This window comes from Schistocerca serialis, chromosome 4 (genome assembly GCF_023864345.2).
Source record: "Schistocerca serialis cubense isolate TAMUIC-IGC-003099 chromosome 4, iqSchSeri2.2, whole genome shotgun sequence".
In the NCBI taxonomy this organism is placed as follows: domain Eukaryota; kingdom Metazoa; phylum Arthropoda; class Insecta; order Orthoptera; family Acrididae; genus Schistocerca; species Schistocerca serialis.
Genome location: NC_064641.1, coordinates 328,097,481 through 328,118,343, shown reverse-complemented (window position 1 = coordinate 328,118,343; position 20,863 = coordinate 328,097,481). Strand labels below are relative to the sequence as shown.

At 39.3% G+C, this 20,863-nt stretch overlaps 1 protein-coding gene across 2 annotated transcripts in view; it reads right to left on the bottom strand.

The window, feature by feature from the left end:
* The window catches only part of LOC126474952 (serine/threonine-protein kinase Nek8), a 321,061-nt gene that overhangs the window by 49,779 nt on the left and 250,419 nt on the right, over window positions 1-20,863 (bottom strand). The window lies entirely within an intron of this gene.

The following is a 20,863-nucleotide window of genomic DNA, read 5'->3' as shown; positions in this document are numbered from 1 at the left end:
CAAGGTAACTGAATCTGACAGTCTACTTCACCTATATTTCACCTAAAATGGTTTTTTAACAACATGTTTCATTTGCTGAAACTGCATTGACAAGATGCTGCAGTTACTGGAATTTTTATAAACATGCTCAAAGCTATTTCTGGAAATGTAATTGGACAGATAAAAAAATCTACTCACTAAGTGGTGGCAGGAGAAAACATGCATAAAGGTTAAGGAAATGTGCAAGCTGTCAGAATCAGTGATTCCTTGTTCTGGCAGAAGGTTTGAAGGGAAGGAGAAGGAAAGGGAATGAAGGAAAACTACTGGCATGGTTCAGGAAATGGGGAGAGCTATGGAAAATTCACCCAGTGCCACATGTCAAGGGAGACTGACTGCACAGAATAAAAAGGAAAAACTGATTGCTGGGGATGAGATTTGGAATCCTGGGAAGGTTGAAGGTAGGGTAATAAGCAAGGCAGAGATTACTGATGAAACATCATGTAACAGCTTACAAGAGCAAAAAGATAACTGCATTATGTAAGGTAGACATGTGAGGTGGAAAATGGGGGGGGGGGGGGGGCGATAGGCTGGTCACAAAATAAAAGATATATAAAACTAAAAAGAAATTAATATAAATTAATGTCAGGTGGCTGATAAGAGCCAAGAACATGTTGTAAAGCCGGTTCCCACTTAAGTTATTCTGAGAAACTGATGTTTTGGGGGGGGGGGGGGGGGGATTCAGATGATGTGGTGAAATAGGAACTGAGATCACAACTGCTGCCTTGTTGTAGGACATACCCTGCAACAGTTACATTGTCTGTTACATTGTCTGTTACCAGTACACACCCTCTGCACATGTTCATCCAAACTGATAAGTTGATGGTAGACATATCAATATAGAAGGCCAAACTGTGTTTACATACCTGGTACATGAGATGTGTCATTTCACAAGTGGCTCTTCAGTATACACCTCTGTGCACATTCATGCAAAATGATAACTTCATGGTGGACATATCAGTGTAGAAGAGCAGACAGTGTTTACATACAGCTGGTACATGACATGTCATTTCACTAGTGGCTCTCCCTTTGATAGTATATGTTTTGCCAGTTATGGGGGTGGTATAGGTGGTGGTAAGAGGGTGCATGGAGCAAGTCTTACAGCAGGGATGGTTAGTGAGGTAGGAGCCAGAGGGTAGGGAAATGGGTGCAGAAGGAGCAACCAAAATACTGAGGAAACTAGGTGGAGGAAGGGGATGGGAGGGGGGGGGGACAAAAAGTTATTCTAAGTGTGGTTGAAAAAATGTCAGACAGAATGGACTTCATTTCAGGCCATGATTTTAGGAAGGTGCCTAGTTGAATAGCTAATTAATACATTGAAGACGAGAACAGTATTGAGTGACAATAGGTGTACTCCTCAGTTGGATTTTGGAGGGAACAGCAGTACCAGGATTGGAAGTGAAGTCCTAGTAAATCTGATTCTGAGCTAGGCTGTAGGGGTTTCTGTGAGGTGAGAATGGTCGTGTATTGCTGTAAAGAGCTCTGCACCTGGACAAGTACATTTGCCTCGAATTCCAAGGCTGTATGGCATGGAATGTTTGACACATAAAGTGTCGTCAGAATGCAAGTACTGTTGCTTGTTACTAGGTTTAACATGATCAGAAGTTTTTTTGTTGATCCTAAGTGAGATACTCTCTTTCAAATTCTCAAGGTGGCAGGGGTAAAATACAGGGAGCGAAAAGTTATTTACAATTTGTACAGAAACCAGATGGCAGTTATAAGAGTCGAGGGACATGAAAGGGAAGCAGTGGTTGGGAAGGGAGTGAGGCAGGGTTGTAGCCTACCCCCAATGTTATTCAATCTCCATATTGAGCAAGCAGTGAAGGAAACAAAAGAAAAATTTGGAGTAGGTATTAAAATCCATGGAGAAGAAATAAAAACTTTGAGGTTCGCCGATGACATTGTAATTCTGTCAGAGACAGCAAAGGACTTGGAAGAGCAGTTGAACGGAATGGATAGTGTCTTGAAAGGAGGATATAAGATGATCATCAAAAAAAGCAAAACAAGGATAATGGAATGTAGTCGAATTAAATCGGGTGATGCTGAGGGAATTAGATTAGGAAATGAGACGCTTAAAGTAGTAAAGGAGTTTTGCTATTTGGGGAGCAAAATAACTGATCGTGGTTGAAGTACAGAGGATATAAAATGCAGACTGGCAATGGCAAGGAAAGCATTTCTGAAGAAGAGAAATTTGTTAACATCGAGTATAGGTTTAAGTGTCAGGAAGTTGTTTCTGAAAGCATTTGTATGGAGTGTAGCCATGTATGGAAGTGAAACATGGACAATAAATAGTTTGGACAAGAAGAGAATAGAAACTTTCTAAATGTGGTGCTACAGAAGAATGCTGAAGATTAGATGGGTAGATCACATAACTAATGAGGAGGTATTGAATAGATTTGGGGAGAAGAGGAGTTGGTGGCAAAACTTGACTAGAAGAAGGGATCGGTTGGTAGGACATGTTCTGAGGCATCAAAGGATCACCAATTTAGTATTGGAGGGCAGCGTGGAGGGTAAAAATCGTAGAGGGAGACCAAGAGATGAATACACTAAACAGATTCAGAAGGATGTAGGTTGCAGTAGGTACTGGGAGATGAAGAAGCTTGCACAGGATAGAGTAGCATGGAGAGCTGCATCAAACCAGTCTCGGGACTGAAGACCACAACAACAACAACCCAAGGATTTCTACTAGCCCTCGTCTTTTTACCTACTTGATCCTCTGCTGCTTTCACTACTTCATCCCTCAAAGCTATCCATTCTTCTTCTATTGTATTTCTTTCCCCCATTCCTGTCAATTGTTCCCTTATGCTGTCCCTGAAACTCTGTACAACCTCTGGTTTAGTCAGTTTATCCAGGTCCCATCTCCTTAAATTCTCACCTTTTTGCAGATTCTTCAGTTTTAATCTACAGTTCATAACCAATAGGTTGTGGTCAGAGCCCACATTTGCCCCTGGAAATGTCCTACGAGTTAAAACCTGGTTCCTAAATCTCTGTCTTACCACTATATAATCTATCTGAAACCTGTCAGTATCTCCAGGCTTCTTCCATGTATACAACCTTCTTTCATGATTCTTGAACCAAGTGTTAGCTATGATTAATTTGTGCTTTGTGCAAAATTCTACCAGGTGCCTTCCTCTTTCATTTCTTACCCCCTATCCATATTCACCTGCTATGTTTCCTTCTCTCCCTTTTCCTACAATCGAATGTCAGCCACCCATGACTATTAAACTTTTGTCTCCTTTCACTATCTGAATAATTTCTTTTATCTTATCATACATTTCATCAATGTATAATAAGCTGAAATGAGAACAGTATATTGTACAGACACTAAAACACTTGTTATCAGCAACATTTTCCTTGATAATTATGTCATGTCTTAAAAACATTACTTTCTTGAAATCAGTTACTTTGGCTGTTTCCTTTCTAGGATGACATGTCAATTTGAGAGATAGTCTTCATGGCACTGAGAAGAACAGTGATACCCATATTCCAAGAATAGTGTGTCATGTCATTTTCAAACAGCTGGAAATTATGATCATAATTTCGTAAAACACCGACAGAAAAAAATTTCATTAGCAAGAAGGAGTTGTACAATGTAAATGTAAGTTGGCAGACATTTCTACATTGGAAAAGTGATGTCTGTTTTGATTTTGTGCCAGTCACATAAGAGTGGTACTAGTAGCACCACTATGAGAATGCAAATGAGGTTCACTTTAAATAAATACTGTAACAGTTGAGAGCATTACTTACCTTTGGGATTGGATGTGGTGAGTTGATGTTAGTCAAAAATGCCTTCAAAGTGACAAAGATGCCAATATCAACACCTCAATTAGTTTGAATGACTTCATGTGCTAGAGCTACAAGAAGCTTTATTTTCGTTCTGTGATACTGCAGAAAGTCTTGACAGGAATGTAGCCATTTTACACAATTGCTAGCAGTGATGGACACGAGAATGTAGTCACAAGAAAACCAGGCTCCAGATGGCCACTTGGCACAAGTGGGAAGACCATTGTGTTACACCGTCCGGGTTATCTGGATACTTCCCACCAACACCAACGTATCCGAACTCCGGAGATGGGAACTTGCCCTTCAGTATATCCTCTCTTCTCGTCATCCGCCAGGCCTCAATCTCCGCTAATTTCAAGTTGCCGCCACTCATACCTCACCTGTCTTTCAACAACTTCTTTGCCTCTACACTTCTGCCTCGACTGACATCTCTGCCCAAACTCTTTGTCTTTAAATATGTCTGCTTGTGTCTGTATGTGTGGATGGATATGTGTGTGTGTGCGAGTGTATACCTGTCCTTTTTTCCCCCTAAGGTAAGTCTTTCCGCTCCCGGGATTGGAATGACTCCTTACCCTCTCCCTTAAAACCCACTTCCTTTCGTCTTCCCCTCTCCTTCCCTCTTTCCTGATGAGGCAACAGTTTGTTGCGAAAGCTTGAATTTTGTGTGTATGTTTGTGTTTGTTTGTGTGTCTATCGACCTGCCAGCGCTTTCGTTCGGTAAGTCACCTCATCTTTGTTTTTATATATAATATTTCCCATGTGGAATGTTTCCTTCTATTATATTGATATCATTATTTTACAGATTATAATGACATGATTCCAAATGAAATGAAAAATTTATTTTATGTCAAAGGCATTGGCAGAAATTTGATTAGCTATGCTAAAGTAACAGAAAAACATGAAATTGTATCTTTAGGCAATATCTCAAAGGTTTTTAATAAAGACTATAATTTAATTGTGATTGCTTAGGAAGAAGATAGGCTGTGTAAAATGACAAGCAAAATTAACAAGAAAGAGATTAATGTAGATAGTGTCAGTGATGTGGATAGCTTGTAGTAAAGGACAAATGGCATTGTACACTTGGACATGTAAATTTTAATTATTTGAATATGTTGTGTAAACACCAGTTAGCAGATGGACTGCCAATGAATTTAGATCCAAAATTTATCGTGTATGTATTGAAAGCAAATACACAATTTATCTTTTGAAAATAATAGAAGCAAAGCAACAGAAACATTAGAGATTATTCATAGTGATCTGAATGGACCTCACTCAACTCAAGGTTTGCTGGGGAAAGATATTTTCTCACTTTTATTGATGATTAGAATAAAACAGACAGAGTCTACATGTTATCTAAAAATCAAGTTTATGATTGTTTTGTGCAATATGTTAATGAAATTGAAAATTTAACTGAGAAAACTGTTAAGAAATTGAGATGTGAAAATGGGAAAGAATATTTAAATGTATATGTGTGTCATTTTACAAGTCAGAAAGGAATCACTTTAAATGCATGTCCTCCCTGTGTACATAAATTAAATGGTACAGCTGAAAGATAAAACAAATCTGTTATTGATATGTCAAGATGCCTGTCAGCTGAAGTGAGAGAAAATAAGAGATTTTGGCCTGAAGTGGTTTTTGCAGCTGCATCCTTTAAAAGCAGAACTTTAGCTAATATTATTGAAAGAAAAACTTGTGCAATATTGTTTTGGAAGAAACCTAATGTTGAACATTTTAAGTTCTATGGAATTTGGGTCTTTGTATGAGTGTCAGAGCAACTTATAAAGTTAAAGTGAGGTCATTAAGTAGACTTGGGAATTTTAATAGGGTACAGTGAAGTTGGATAAAGAGTACTGATTAACAACAAAGTTGTCATTGCGAGATATGTTTATACTGTGGAAAATAATGTCAGATGTATTGATATTAGGGACTCTGATTGAGGGAGTGAATATTTTAGTGATTCTGAGTGCAAAAGCATAGAAAATAGATCAGTATATGAGCAAGTGGAAGAAAAAGGTATCAAAGGGTGTCCAAGCAATTATAAATAAAAACAGGAACAAGAGTTGAAAAGGTCAGCCAGAAAACACAGAGTGCCTGATATATTTAATTATTATGTCATGACTAACTCCATTTATGTAAACTTCTAACAGTACACAAAATTTTGAGGAGACAACGAATAGCAACAAGTCAGAAATTGGAAGTGAGCAAGGGATAAGAAAATCAGAAGTTTAAATAAGAATAAAACCTGGAAACGAATAACTAAACAAGTGAATGTAAAGTTCTTGATGCAAAGTCTGAGAAGTCTGTTAAAACTCAGGGGCACCCAATACTGAACATTTTAATTATTTATTATTAACCTTACTAAAAATTCAAAGTAAATGGAAGCACATTGCCATTCTGTGAATGAATGTTATATGAATGGAACTATAGACATTTGTAAAGCAGATTCAGAAAGCAATGTAGCAGATATTTTTACCAAATCTTTGAGCAAGGATAATCTGTAAAATTTTGATAAATATTGAATGTAATTTGATTGCGATATAACTGTAAGATGTATTGGAATGTGTTATATTTATATCAATAGTTTTGACTGTGTTGACAGGGATCTGAACAATCAGTATTATATTTTTACTACACAACATTTAGTCCATTATTTCCATCCCATGAATGTGTTCACTGTGTAAAGAGAGATGTATTTGTATTTTCCTTTTTCTAAATAAATATTCTTAACAATCATTATTATCTTCTTTTCCTATTGTAATTATTCATGTGTGTCCACATAAATTTATCATGGGGCGAGGGGGGGGAGGGGAGAGTTCAACATTGCCATTTTTGTTCAAACAAATTTCAGGCTTGCAGCCTGTCATCGTTCAAGCCCGAAATTTGTTTGAACAGTCAATTCGCCGGGAAAATTTTAAAATTCACATTGCCATTTTTGATATAAATGAGGTTAGTCGATATTGAGACGTGTCATGCCATGAAGCTAAATTTTGTACATGACACAAGAAACTTATTATGTCCCCGAAAATTGGTAGTTAATGGAAAATCTCATATAAAGAAGTGAAGCAAATACTAACAAAGAGATAGAGGGGCTGGCCAGTACTTACCTCAGCTCAGTACAGCCGATAGATACACATAAAACAGAACTGAAAATTTATGTTCCTAGCTTTCGGAACAAATGTTCCTTCATCGGGGAGGAGAGAGGGGAAAGAAAGGGAAGAAGGGAAAGGAGATTAAGTTACTCACAACCCAGGTTATGAAGCAACAGGGAAAGGAAAATAGGGAGGGTAGCAAGGATGGAGGCATGGTTGTCAGAGGGAAGCCAAAGATATTCTACCGTAAGTACTGTGCCAGCTTCAAACATGCATACATTAGCCATTCACGCAGCTTTTCATCTTTTCATCCTACATAGTTGTGTTTATCTTTATAATATATATCTCTTTACTTCTGTATTCTGCATTTACTTTATTACGGAACAATTCCATTTTTTGCAGAAATACCTCAAACTTTTCTGGTAGGGAATGGTATACCACAGCCACTATCAAATTTAATTTGGGAATTTTTATCACTGCTGTCTCCAAGACTTTTCACAACTTTGATGTGTAATATTTGCTATGTTAGTAACTTCTATATCATCTTTGGCCAGTGTGTGGATTCCCCCATAGTGGCTAATTGGTTTATAATAGCAGTCAACCAGAGATAAATGTTGTAGGGAAACAAATTATGTTAAGGTATTATCAAGCTAGTACTCAGAAAGACACATTACAGTAATCTCTTTTAGTTCATGGATTATTAGCATATTTAAATCTTCAACTTTTCTGTGTAGGGCCTGAACATTTTTGTGAAAGATCTTCACCCCTGAAGTTGAGGGAATATCTACACTACCACTTACCTTCATAGCTTCTGGCAATAAAAAATCCCCTTGAATAACTTAGCTGTCTCATGTTCCTTCTAACTGGCTATGCTGAACCATCTCCCACTGCTGGGGTGGTTGCAGTTTCTGTTGGTGAGGTTGGTGTTAGTCCTTGTGACATTGTTGCTATTGAAGTTTCTTCTGATGCGTAGATGGTTTCAATTGAGGTTGCAGGTTTTGTAACAGCATGTGATTTTTCAATCATTGGGACGTTATTTTAAGACAAATGAAACAGATTTTTAGATGTACTGATTGACATCTTGAACTTCTCTTTCCTCTGTGTAGTTTGTTAGCTCTAGATTGTTGTTAATTTTTCAGATATCTTCTTTTCTATTACCCTGAACCTCTGACCATTTGTAGTCCGCAATGTTCCGGTTACTGTCTTTCCTATGCTTTAGGCTTTTTTTCCCACTGATCAGTTATAGTTTGTACTGTTTTAGTGATTGTCTTTGCTATGCCTTCTGCTTTCTCCTTTGTTATTTTCATGCCCATAGTTGTCTAAGACTTAATTAACACTTGGGATTCTTACTTTGTTATCACTAATAAGTAAAAAGTGTGTTTCAGACATCTGTTTCTTTCCATCTCTGTTTAAATGGAAGCCTTGTAAAGTAATATTGTTTCAACCTAATGCTTCCATTTAAATATTAACAGCAATTCTCCATTTGCTTTCATTTCTTAACTCATTGATTTTCTGTACCATATGCAATTTGTTCCCTCTGGTTTTTAGTTTAGATGTCGTACGACATGTCACTTTGGGATAGGATGGATTATTACATTCATTTTATGGCTAAGTTTCAGTACAGTTTCTAATGCTTTTTAACCTAATGCAGCTGATTTCATATGATCTATAAATAAAGAAGATAACTCATTGAAAACCAGAAGTGCTGTCTCATCAAAAGGTACAGAACATTCCTAGCTTTCAGATTGAAATTCATTCCTACCTTTCGGTGAGTCATTTCCTTTATTCCCTAATAATTCGTAATTCTCAACCAGAACTTTCCACACACTATTCTACAGCTGATTTCAAGGAATTCACATCAGCAAATTCATTTTGAAGTACTTTGTACAACTGTGGATCATCAACAGTGTTCTCTCAGATGTGCATATAAGTAATCTTATAAAGCTTAACCCCCCATGAACCATGGACCTTGGCTTGGTGGGGAGGCATGCATGCCTCAACGATACAGATAGCCGTACCGTAGGTGCAATCACAATGGAGGGGTATCTGCTGAGAGGCCAGACAAACATGTGGTTCCTGAAGAGGGGCAGCAGCCTTTTCAGTAGTTGCAGGGGCAACTGTCTGGATGATGCATACATTAGCTATTCTCGCATCTTTTCATCTTTTCATCCTACATAGTTGTGTTTATCTTTATACTATATACCTCTTTACTTCTGTATGCATCCTCTTTGGTTTGAAGCTGGCACAGTACTTACAGTAGAATATCTTTGGCTTCCCTCTGACAACCTTGCCTCCATCCTTGCTACCCTCCCTATTTTCCTTTCCCTGTTGCTTCATTACCTGGGTTGTGAGTAACTGAATCTCCTTTCCCTTCTTCCCTTTCTTTCCCCTCTCTCCTCCCCGATGAAGGAACATTTGTTCTGAAAGCTAGGAACATAAATTTTCAGTTCTGTTTTATGTGCATCTATCGGTTGTACTGAGCTGAGGTAAGTACTGGCCAGCCCCTCTATCTCTTTGTTAGTATTTGTTTCACATCTTTATATGAGATTTTCCATTAATCATTTAGATCACCTATATGGTCCACATCCTACATTGTTTTGTCCCTTTTGTTAGCTATCACTTACGTCTGTCATCTTAACACTTTCTCTTCTTCAGTGTTTTATATATACATAAATAAATATTTTCGTCACCAACTGTGCTAGTTTCATCTTCCTCGTATTATCTTGTTCCGTTTATAGTCCTCTTCTCTTTTTTATTTATTGATTTATTTATTCAACATTCCATAGTTTAAACGTTTGTTATTCGCTGTTTCCCAGCCAACAATCACTGTCAACAATCTCTTCCACACCTACCAGTATCATCCATTTCCGTCAATTTCTTGTTGCTGGCGATATTTTTGTGCCATTGGCTATCTTTCTCTGCCACAAGAACATTTTTTTGGGACATTTCTGTGCCACACGCGATCTTTTTTGCGGCACGCGCGATCATTTTTGCGGCACGCGCGATCGCTTTTGCGGCACGCGCAATCTTTTTTCGCCACTCGCTATCTCTGTTTTTGAGCAACGTGTGTTCTTTTCCCCTGATCTGGACATACTTGCTTGGTCTGGTTAACTTTTTCCGTATTTTTCTTATTTAGTGGTCTTCCTTTGGTACTGAACATTACCAACACAATTTCTTTCCTTCTCGTCCTTCCCTCCGTGTTTCATTCCTTCTTATGATTACTATTTCAACTTTAGTTATTTAATTTCCCTACCCACCAGTTACCCACTATGTACCCTAATCCTATACTACATTATTTACATTCATTCCGGAAACATGCATTCACCGTAGCCAAACTGCAATCCCACATACTTTTCCTCCAGTCCTGCTTAACCTTTGGAATTACCCCTAAAGGGCTTACCTTAAAAGTTCCCATCTCTGGGTGTAATTCCTCCTTCCACCAGTCTCTCCTGGACTTCCAGAACCTTCAATCCTTAGCCCTTACCCAACTTGTCCTGGATCTCTACACTACTTCATGTAACCACCACTCCCAACAGCTCCTATCTCTCTTCAAAGTCCTCCACCTCTCAAACCCTCGCTTGGAGAACACACTCAGGAACATCATCCTAGAAGCCAGCTACAAACTTGAGTTCCATGCCACACACCACCTGAAAAAACTATCCACAGTGCTAGTGCAACACCTAAGAAGTGGGGTCCCTCTCCCTATCCCTCACAAACACCAACCACAACAGAACCTTCAACAAACCCCCCTCATAGCCAACAAACCTAGCCTAGCCACCCTACTCAATCTCCCCATCCCAGCACATACCCCACACAGACCAAATCTCAACTATAACCACAGTCAAATGCCGCATATCACCAGTCCCAATTCAGTCCTAAACCTCTCATCCAGATCCCTCTCTCCACCAGAGACATCTGTTCTATCAAAAGGCTTAACCTTTAGCCCCACACCTAAATTCAACCACACTGCCCTGGTTAAAGATCTCCTCTCATTCACCCCGAACCTCAACTGGAAATATCACTTCACTAACCAAACACAGCCCCCAAATACTAGACCCAGCGTTAAATCCTGTCTAGAACAGTTCTGATTGCCTTCTCAAAGGGATTCTCCTCCCCTCCCCCAAAACCATCCCTTGCAGACATTTCAGGAATTCCTCATATCCAGTGTTGCCTCCCAGTCCTTCTTGAAGAACATCCCGACAACCCCCAACATCACCCCAGCTGAATCCCGTGCCACTAAGGAGCTGAAAATAGACCGCTCTATTGTCATCCTCCCGGCGGATAAAGGCTCCACAACAGTCGTACTTGACCGTGTGGAGTATGTGGCAGAAGGACTGCGTCAACTCTCTGACACCCCAACCTACAAAGCTGTTACCCAGGACCCCATTCTCTCCATCCAGACTGAGCTGCAAAAAATCCTAAAAATCCAAGGTCCCTCACAAGGCCTCACAACGGCTTCCATAGACTTACTCACTCCACCTGAGCCACGTACCCCTACCTTCTACCTATTACCCAAAATCCACAAAGAGAACCATCCTGGCCGTCCCATTGTAGCAGGCTTCAAAGCCCCAACCGAACGTATCTCAGCTCTGGTAGACCAGCACCTACAACCTATCACTCGCAGACTCCCATCCTACATCAAAGACACAAACCACTTCCTAGAATGCCTCAAATCCATTCCCACTCCTCTCCCACCTGAAACCTTTCTTGTCACCGTAGACGCTACACCCCTTTACACAAACATCCCACATACCCATGGTCTCTCTGCCCTTGAGCACTACCTCTCCCAACGCATACCCGAAGATCTTCCAAAAACCTCGTTCCTTATCACACTTACCAACTTCATCCTCACCCATAATTACTTCACTTTTGAAGGCCAGACCTACAAACAAATCAGGGGAACGGCCATGGGAACCAGGATGGCTCCATCCTATGCCAACCTGTTCATGGGCCGCATGGAGGAGGCTTTCCTGAAGACCCAACAGCTGCTTCCCCTGGCCTGGTACAGGTTTATAGATGACATCTTTGTGGTCTGGACTCATGGTGAAGAAACTCCTTAATTTCACCCATAACCTCAACTCCTTTTCGAATCTGAATTTCACCTGGTCCTTCTCCAAAACCCAAGCCACCTTCCTGGATGTTGACCTTCATCTTGTTGAAGCTCACATCCACACCTCTGTCCATATCAAACCCACAAACAAACAACAGTACCTTCACTTTGATAGCTGCCATCCTTTCCACATCAAACGCTCCCTTCCCTACAGCCTAGGTATTCGTGGCAAACGTATCTGCTCCAGTGATGAATCCCTCAACAATTACACCAATAACCTCACCAGTGCTTTCCTCTCCCGCAACTATCCTGCAGACCTTGTCCACAAGCAGATTTCCCAACCAATACATTCCTCCCCGTCCAACAACAATGTTCCTACCCCCAAACCACACAGAAGCATCCCCTTGTCACCCAGTATTATCCTGGCCTCGAAAACATCAACAAATTACTCCGCCAGGGATGTGACTTTCTCAAGTCAACTCCTGAAATGAGATCATCCCTTGACAAAATTCTCCCCACACCACCCAGAGTTGCCTTTCGTCGCCCCCGTAACCTCCGTAACATCCTTGTTAAACCCTACAACATTCCAAAACTACCTTCTCCACCCAGCGGTTCCTACCCCTGTAACCGACCCCGCTGCAAAACCTGCCCCATGCATCCCCCCACAACCACCTACTCCAGCCCCGCTACTGGTAAAACATACACAATTCAAGGCAGGGCTATGTGTGAAACTACACGTCATTTATCAACTGACATGCCTGCACTGCACAGCCTTTTACATCGGCATGACAACAACTAAACTGGCTGAACGCATGAACGGACACAAACGAACTGTCCACCTAGGAGATGCCCAATACCCAGTAGCGGAGCATGCCCTCCAGCATAATTCCAGGGACCTAGGAACCTGCTACACCGTATGTGCCATTTGGCTTCTCCCACCCAACACCAGTCCCTCTGAACTGCGGAGATGGGAACTTGCACTCCAACACATACTTTCATCCCGTCATCCCCCTGGACTGAACCTACGTTAAACCACCTCACTCCCATTCACTCTTCAGTCTTCTCCTCTTTCCCTTTCCTCTTAGCCATTCACGCATCTTTTCATCTTTTCATCCTACATAGTTGTGTTTATCTTTATACTATATACCTCTTTACTTCTGTATGCATCCTCTTTGGTTTGAAGCTGGCACAGTACTTACAGTAGAATATCTTTGGCTTCCCTCTGACAACCATGCCTCCATCCTTGCTACCCTCCCTATTTTCCTTTCCCTGTTGCTTCATAACCTGGGTTGTGAGTAAATGAATCTCCTTTCCCTTCTTCCCTTTCTTTCCCCTCTCTCCTCCCCGATGAAGAAACATTTGTTCCGAAAGTTAGGAACATAAATTTTCAGTTCTGTTTTATGTGTATCTGTCGGCTGTACTGAGCTGAGGTAAGTACTGGCCAGCCCCTCTATCTCTTTGTTAAAATTGGTAGTTATTACAAAATATGTAAACAGAAACTCTGAACTCCAGATCATAAGGGCACAGCAGGGGGAGGGGCTCGGTAAGCTCCCCTTCATCAGGATGTCTGAGTGTTTGCTACATACTTAATAGTATCTCCAGTGCCACACTTGAGCAACATGTTTGCAGTATAGATCCATTGCATATGAGTATAAAAAGAAAATGAATAAGAATAAAAAAGGATATTTGCAAGTCTGCGAACGTTACTTGCAGGAAGGGAGAGAATCTCGGGAAAACAGATGATGCTGTTGTGGTTCAAATTATCTTAAGCTTTATTTTTGTTGTTGTTGTTGTGGTCTTCAGTCTTGAGACTCGTTTGATGCAGCTCTCCATGCTAATCCATCCTGTGCAAGCTCCTTCATCTCCCAGTACCTACTGCAACCTACATCCTTCTGAATCTGCTTAGTGTATTCATCTCTTGGTTTCCATTTAAGATTTTTGCCCTCCACGCTGCCCTCTAATGCTAAATTTGTGACCCCTTGATGCCTCAGGACATGCCCTACCAACCGATCCCTTCTTCTAGTCAAGTTGGGCCACAAACTTCTCTTCTCCCCAATCCTATTCAATACCTCCTCATTGGTTACATGATCTACCCACCTAATCTTCAACAATCTTATGTAGCACCACATTTCGAAAGCTTCTATTCTCTTCTTGTCCAAACTATTTATTGTCCATGCTTCACTTCCATACATGGCAACACTCCATACAAATACTTTCAGAAACAACTTCATGACACTTAAATCTATGCTCGATGTTAACAAATTTCTCTTCTTTAGAGATGCTTTCCTTGCCATTGCCAGTCTATATTTTATATCCTCTCTACTTCGACCATCATCAGTTATTTTGCTCCCCTAATAGCAAAACTCCTTTACTACTTTAAGTGTCTCATTTCCTAATCTAATTCCTTCAGCATCACCCGACTTAATTCGACTACATTCCATTATCCTTGTTTTATTTTTGTTGATCTTCATCTTATATCCTCCTTTCAAGACACTGTCCATTCCGTTCAACAGCTCTTCCAAGTCCTTTGCTGTCTCTGACAGAATTACAATGTCATCGGCAAACCTCAAAGTTTTTATTTCTTCTCCCTGGATTTTAATACCTATGCCAAATTTTTCTTTTGTTTCCTTTACTGCTTGCTCAATATACAGATTGAATAACATTGAGGAGAGACTACAACCCTGTCTCACTCCCTTCCCAACCACTGCTTCCCTTTCATGTCGCTTGACTCTTATAACTGCCATCTGGTTTCTGTACAAATTGTTAATAGCCTTTCGCTCCCTGTATTTTACCCCTGCCACCTTTAGAATTTGGAAGAGAGTATTCCAGTCAACATTGTCAAAAGCTTTCTCTAAGTCTACAAATGCTAGAAACGTAGGTTTGCCTTTCCTTAATCTTTCTTCTACGATAAGTCGTAAGATCAGTATTGCCTCACGTGTTCCAACATTTCTACGGAATCCAGACTGATCTTCCCTGAGGTCAGCTTCTACCAGTTTTTCCATTCATCTGTAAATAATTCGCATTAGTATTTTGCAGCTGTGGTTTATTAAACTGATAGTTCAGTAATTTTCACATCTGTCAACACCTGCTTTCTTTGGGATTGGAATTATTATATTCTTCTTGAAGTCTGAGGGTGTTTCGCCTGTCTCGTATATCTTGCTCACCAGATGGTAGAGTTTTGTCAGGACTGGCTCTCCCAAGGCCGTCAGTAGTTCTAATGGAATGTTGTCTACTCCCGGGGCCTTGTTTCGACTCAGGTCTTTCAGTGCTCTGTCAAACTCTTCACGCAGTATCGTATCTCCCATTTCATCTTCATCTATATCCTCATCCATTTCCATAATATTGTCCTCTAGTACATCGACCTTGTATAGACCCTCTATATACTCCTTCCATCTTTCTGCTTTCCCTTCTTCGCTTAGAACTGGGTTTCCATCTGAGCTCTTGATATTCATACAAGTGGCTCTCTTTTCTCCAAAGGTCTCTTTAATTTTCCTGTAGGCAGTATCTAACTTATCCCTAGTGAGATAAGCCTCACATCCTTACATTTGGCTTCTAGCCATGCCTGCTTAGCCATTTTGCACTTCCTGTCAATCTCATTTTTGAGACGTTTGTATTCCTTTTTGCCTGCTTCATTTACTGCATTTTTATATTTTCTCCTTTCATCAATTAAATTCAATATTTCTTCTGTTACCCAAGGATTTCTACTAGCCTCATCTTTTTACCTACTTGATCCTCTGCTGCCTTCACTACTTCATCCCTCAAAGCTACCCATTCTTCTTCTACTGTATTTCTTTCCCCCATTCCTGTCAATTGTTCCCTTATGCTCTCCCTGAAACTCTGTACAACCTCTGGTTTAGTCAGTTTATCCAGGTCCCATCTCCTTAAATTGCCACCTTTTTGCAGTTTCTTCAGTTTTAATCCACAGTTCATAACCAATAGGTTATGGTCAGAGTCCACATCTGCCCCTGGAAATGTCCTACAATGTAAAATCTGGTTCCTAAATCTCTGTCTTACCATTATATAATCTGTCTGATACCTTTTAGTACCTTCAGGATTCTTCCATGGATACAACCTTCTTTCATGATTCTTGAACCAAGTGTTAGCTATGATTAAGTTATGCTATGTGCAAAATTCTACCAGACGGCTTCCTCTTTCATTTCTTAGCCCCAATCCATATTCACCTACTATGTTTCCTTCTCTCCCTTTTCCTACGCTTGAATTCCAGTCACCCATGACTATTAAATTTTTGTCTCCCTTCACTATTTGAATAATTTCTTTTATCTCCTCATACATTTCATCAATTTCTTCGTCATCTGCAGAGGTAGTTGGTATATAAACTTGTACTACTGTAGTAGGCATGGGCTTCTTGGCCACAATAATGCGTTCACTATGCTGTTTGTAATAGCTTACCCGTACTCCTATTTTTTTTATTCATTATTAAACCTACTCCTGCATTACCCCTATTTGATTTTGTATTTATAACCCTGTATTCACCTGACCAAAAGTCTTGTTCCTCCTGCCACCGAACTTCACTAATTCCCACTATACCTAACTTTAACCTATCCATTTCCCTTTTTACATTTTCTAACTTACCTGCCCGATTACGGGATCTGACATTCCACGCTCCGATCCGTAGAATGCCAGTTTTCTTTCTCCTGATAACGACGTCCTCCTGAGTAGTCCCTGGCCGGAAATCCGAATGGGGGACTATTTTACCTCCGGAATATTTTATCCAAGAGGACACCATCATCATTTAACTATACAGTAAAGCTGCATGCCCTTGGGAAAAATTATGCCTGTAGTTTCCCCTTGCTTTCAACCGTTTGCAGTACCACAACAGCAAGGCCGTTTTTGCTAGTGTTACAAAGCCAGATCAGTCAATCATCCAGACTGTTGCCCCTGCAACTACTGAAAAGGCTGCTGCCCCTCTTCAGGAACCACATGTTTGTCTCGCCTCTCAGCAGATACCCCTCCATTGTGGTTGCACCTACGGTACGACTATCTGTATCGTTGAGGCACGCATGCCTTCCCACCAACGCCAAGGTCCATGGTTCATGGGGGGTTAAGCTTTATATGATTACTTATATGCACATCTGAGAGAACACTGTTGATGATCCACAGTTGTACAAAGTACTTCAAAATGAATTTGCTGATGTAAATTCCTTGAAATCAGCTGTATAATAGTGTGTGGAAAGTTTTGGTTGAGAGTTACGAATTATTAGGGAATAAAGGAAATGACTCACTAAAAGGTAGGAATGAATTTCATTCTGAAAGCTAGGAATGTTCTGTACCTTTTGATGAGACAGCACTTCTGGTTTTCAATGAAGTATCTTCTTTATTTATAGATCATACGAAATCAGCTGCATTAGGTTAAAAAGCATTAGAAACTGTACTGAAACTTAGCCATTAAATGAATGTAATAATCCATCCTATCCCAAAATAACATGTCGTACGACATCTAAACTAAAAACCAGAGGGAACAAATTGCATATGGTACAGAAAATCAATGAGTTAAGAAATGAAAGCAAATGGAGAATTGCTGTTAATATTTAAATGGAAGCATTAGGTTGAAACAATATTACTTTACAGGGCTTCCATTTAAACAGAGATGGAAAGAAACAGATGTCTGAAACACACTTTTTACTTATTAGTGATAACAAAGTAAGAATCCCAAGTGTTAATTAAGTCTTAGAAAACTATGGGCATGAGAATAACAAAGGAGAAAGCAGAAGGCATAGCAAAGACAATCACTAAAACAGTACAAACTATAACTGATCAGTGGGAAAAACGCATAAAGCATAGGAAAGACAGTAACCGGAACATTGCGGACTACAAATGGTCAGAGGTTCAGGGTAATAGAAAAGAAGATATCTGAAAAATTAACAACAATCTAGAGCTAACAAACTACACAGAGGAAAGAGAAGTTCAAGATGTCAATCAGTACATCTAAAAATCTGTTTCATTTGTCTTAAAATAACGTCCCAATGATTGAAAAATCACATGCTGTTACAAAACCTGCAACCTCAATTGAAACCATCCATGCATCAGAAGAAACTTCAATAGCAACAATGTCACAAGGACTAACACCAACCTCACCAACAGAAACTGCAACCACCCCAGCAGTGGGAGATGGTTCAGCATAGCCAGTTAGAAGGAACATGAGACAGCTAAGTTATTCAAGGGAATGTTTTATTGCCAGAAGCTATGAAGGTAAGTGGTAGTGTAGATATTCCCTCAACTTCAGGAATGAAGATCTTTCACAAAAATGTTCAGGCCCTACACAAAAAAGTTGAAGATTTAAATATGCTAATAATCCATGAACTAAAAGAGATTCCTGTAATGTGTCTTTCTGTGCACAAGCTTGATAATACCTTAACATAATATGTTTCCCTACAACATTTATCTCTGGTTGACTGCTATTATAAACCAATTAGCCACTATGGGGGAATCCACAAACTGGCCAAAGATGATATAGAAGTTACTAACATAGCTAATATTACACATCAAAGTTGTGAAAAGGCTTGGAGACAGCAGTGATAAAAGTTCCTAAATTAAATTTGATAGTGGCTGTGGTATACCATTCCCTACCAGAAAAGTTTGAGGTATTTCTACAAAAAATGGAATTGTTCCTTAATAAAGTAAATGCAACAATATATGATGTAATAATTTGTGGTGACTTTAACATAGACCTTCTCAGTAATTATAAACAGAGAGCCACTCATGTCAGTCTCTCAGATCACAAAACCTACTCCCACAGTAAGCCTTGCAGCAATCACTCAGACAGCCTTCAATCAAATCCTGACTGATAAAGAGAAATTTAAGTGGTCTGTAAAAGTGTTAAGCATAGGTTTCAGTGGACGCAAAATTTTAATAATGAGCATCACCACTGAAGGAGGGCAGGCAAACAACAACATACCTAAGTTTAAATATAGGATCTTCTGTCAGAAAAGCATAAATTTCTTTAATCCATTACCGTACAATGAAGACTGTTCTGCTGTGCATAAATGGAAAGTATTGGTACAAAATTCAACATATTTCTAGAAGAACTGATACAGCATTTTAATACAGCCTTTCCCCTAGAAATGATAAATATCAGAAATAATGCAAGAGTCAAGGGTGGATTACTAAAGGAATTAGAACTTCTCATCAGAAGAAAATTGTACTGTATCAAATCTCCAAGGACAATAATGTCACAGCAAGAATGCATACTCACTACAAAACATACACAAAAATTCGACAAAAGGTCATGAAACAGGCAAAAAAATGCACAATGATATGAATATTAAAAATTCTACAAGTAAAGTAAAAGCTTTGTGGGACATCATACAAAAAAAAGCAACAAGCAAAAACAAGAAAATCAATGATAACATTGTCTTGTTACATGACAATAAAAATTTTACAGAAACAAGTGAAACAGAAAATATGCTCAGCAGTTATTTCATTGGAATAGCTAAAAGTTTAAAAAAACCTAATGTTGTTGGAAATCAGCAGCCAACAGGGAAGATAAACAGCTGTAAATTATCAGTGTCTGTGGATCATGTGAAGAGGGAGGAAACAATCAAGAGTGTTACATGTCTAAAAGCAGCATACTCCGCAGCAGTTGACTGCATACCCAACAGAATCTTACAGCTCTCCCTCCAAAGTATTATTGACCCTCTCACTTACATACGTAACTGCTCATCAGAGATGGGCTTCTTTCTTGATCAGCTAAAAACATGCAAAGCTATTCCAATATTCAAAGCTGGTGATAAAGGTAAAGTGATAAACTAACACCCCATTACGTGAACATCCTGTTTTACAAAGCACTGGGAAAAATAATGTACAGTAAGTTAATAAAGTTCATAAACAAAAATGGAGTATTTGCTGTATCTCAACATGGTTTCCAAAGTAAGAAATCAACTGAGACAGCAAACCTATGAATGCATAACCACTGCTCTAAAAGCCATTGACAAAACAAAGCAAATGGCAGGTATATTGTTAGACTTATCTAAGGTTTTTGACATGGTTAATCACAGAATCTAAAAAAGCTTGAGTACTATGGCATTAGGGGACTGGCTAATGAACGGATCTGTTCATTTCTCAATGACTGCAAGCAAAAAGTGTCCATTAGGCATGTAGACAAAAACATAAATAGTCTTGTAATACCTGTCAGAAGAATGCCCAGTCAACTATAGCATACGTCAAGGGTCAGTAATGGGACGTTTCGTTTCCCTTGTGTACATCCACAATCTGGATGTGCATGTTGAATAAAATAAGTCCAACTGTTTCTAATGTCACATGGAAGAACCTCTATCTCTTTATGGCTGTTATTTCTTTAACATTTATTGTGGCATAAACTACTAAACCAGTCAAGAAATTAAATTTAATGTGACATTTGCAGGAAATTATCTGGAAAATTACAACAACCATGTTGATCAAAAATCCAAGGGAGTGATCCTTTACCTAAAGTCCAGCCTACCCACCCAGTAATTTACCAAATATAATTACAACATGTATTATAATATGGTTGCAGCACAAAATAACACATTTATCTTCAAGAACTATTATAATTCTAGTTTGGTGAACTTCAGTTCTAAGAAATTTTCAGACCAAATTTGACAAACTGTTCACCAACAAAACGCATGCAAAGGTGAAAAATTTTGCCTGTGTATATGACTTCAGTAAATCATTCATTACATATAGAACTCATGGAACTAGAGTACGATTCTAAATTATAAACTAGGCTGCAGTCTAAAAGCACTTCAAGACAGTTTTATAACCATTTACTAAAAAAATGTTTTCCAAATTTTCCTTGACATGCGGCATAAAAATTATCTTGCCCGTGTCAAAGTACAGTTATGAGAAGTTTCTTCTATATTCACTATTCTTAGCCATTAATCACTGAACATGTTTGATCAGTATTTTT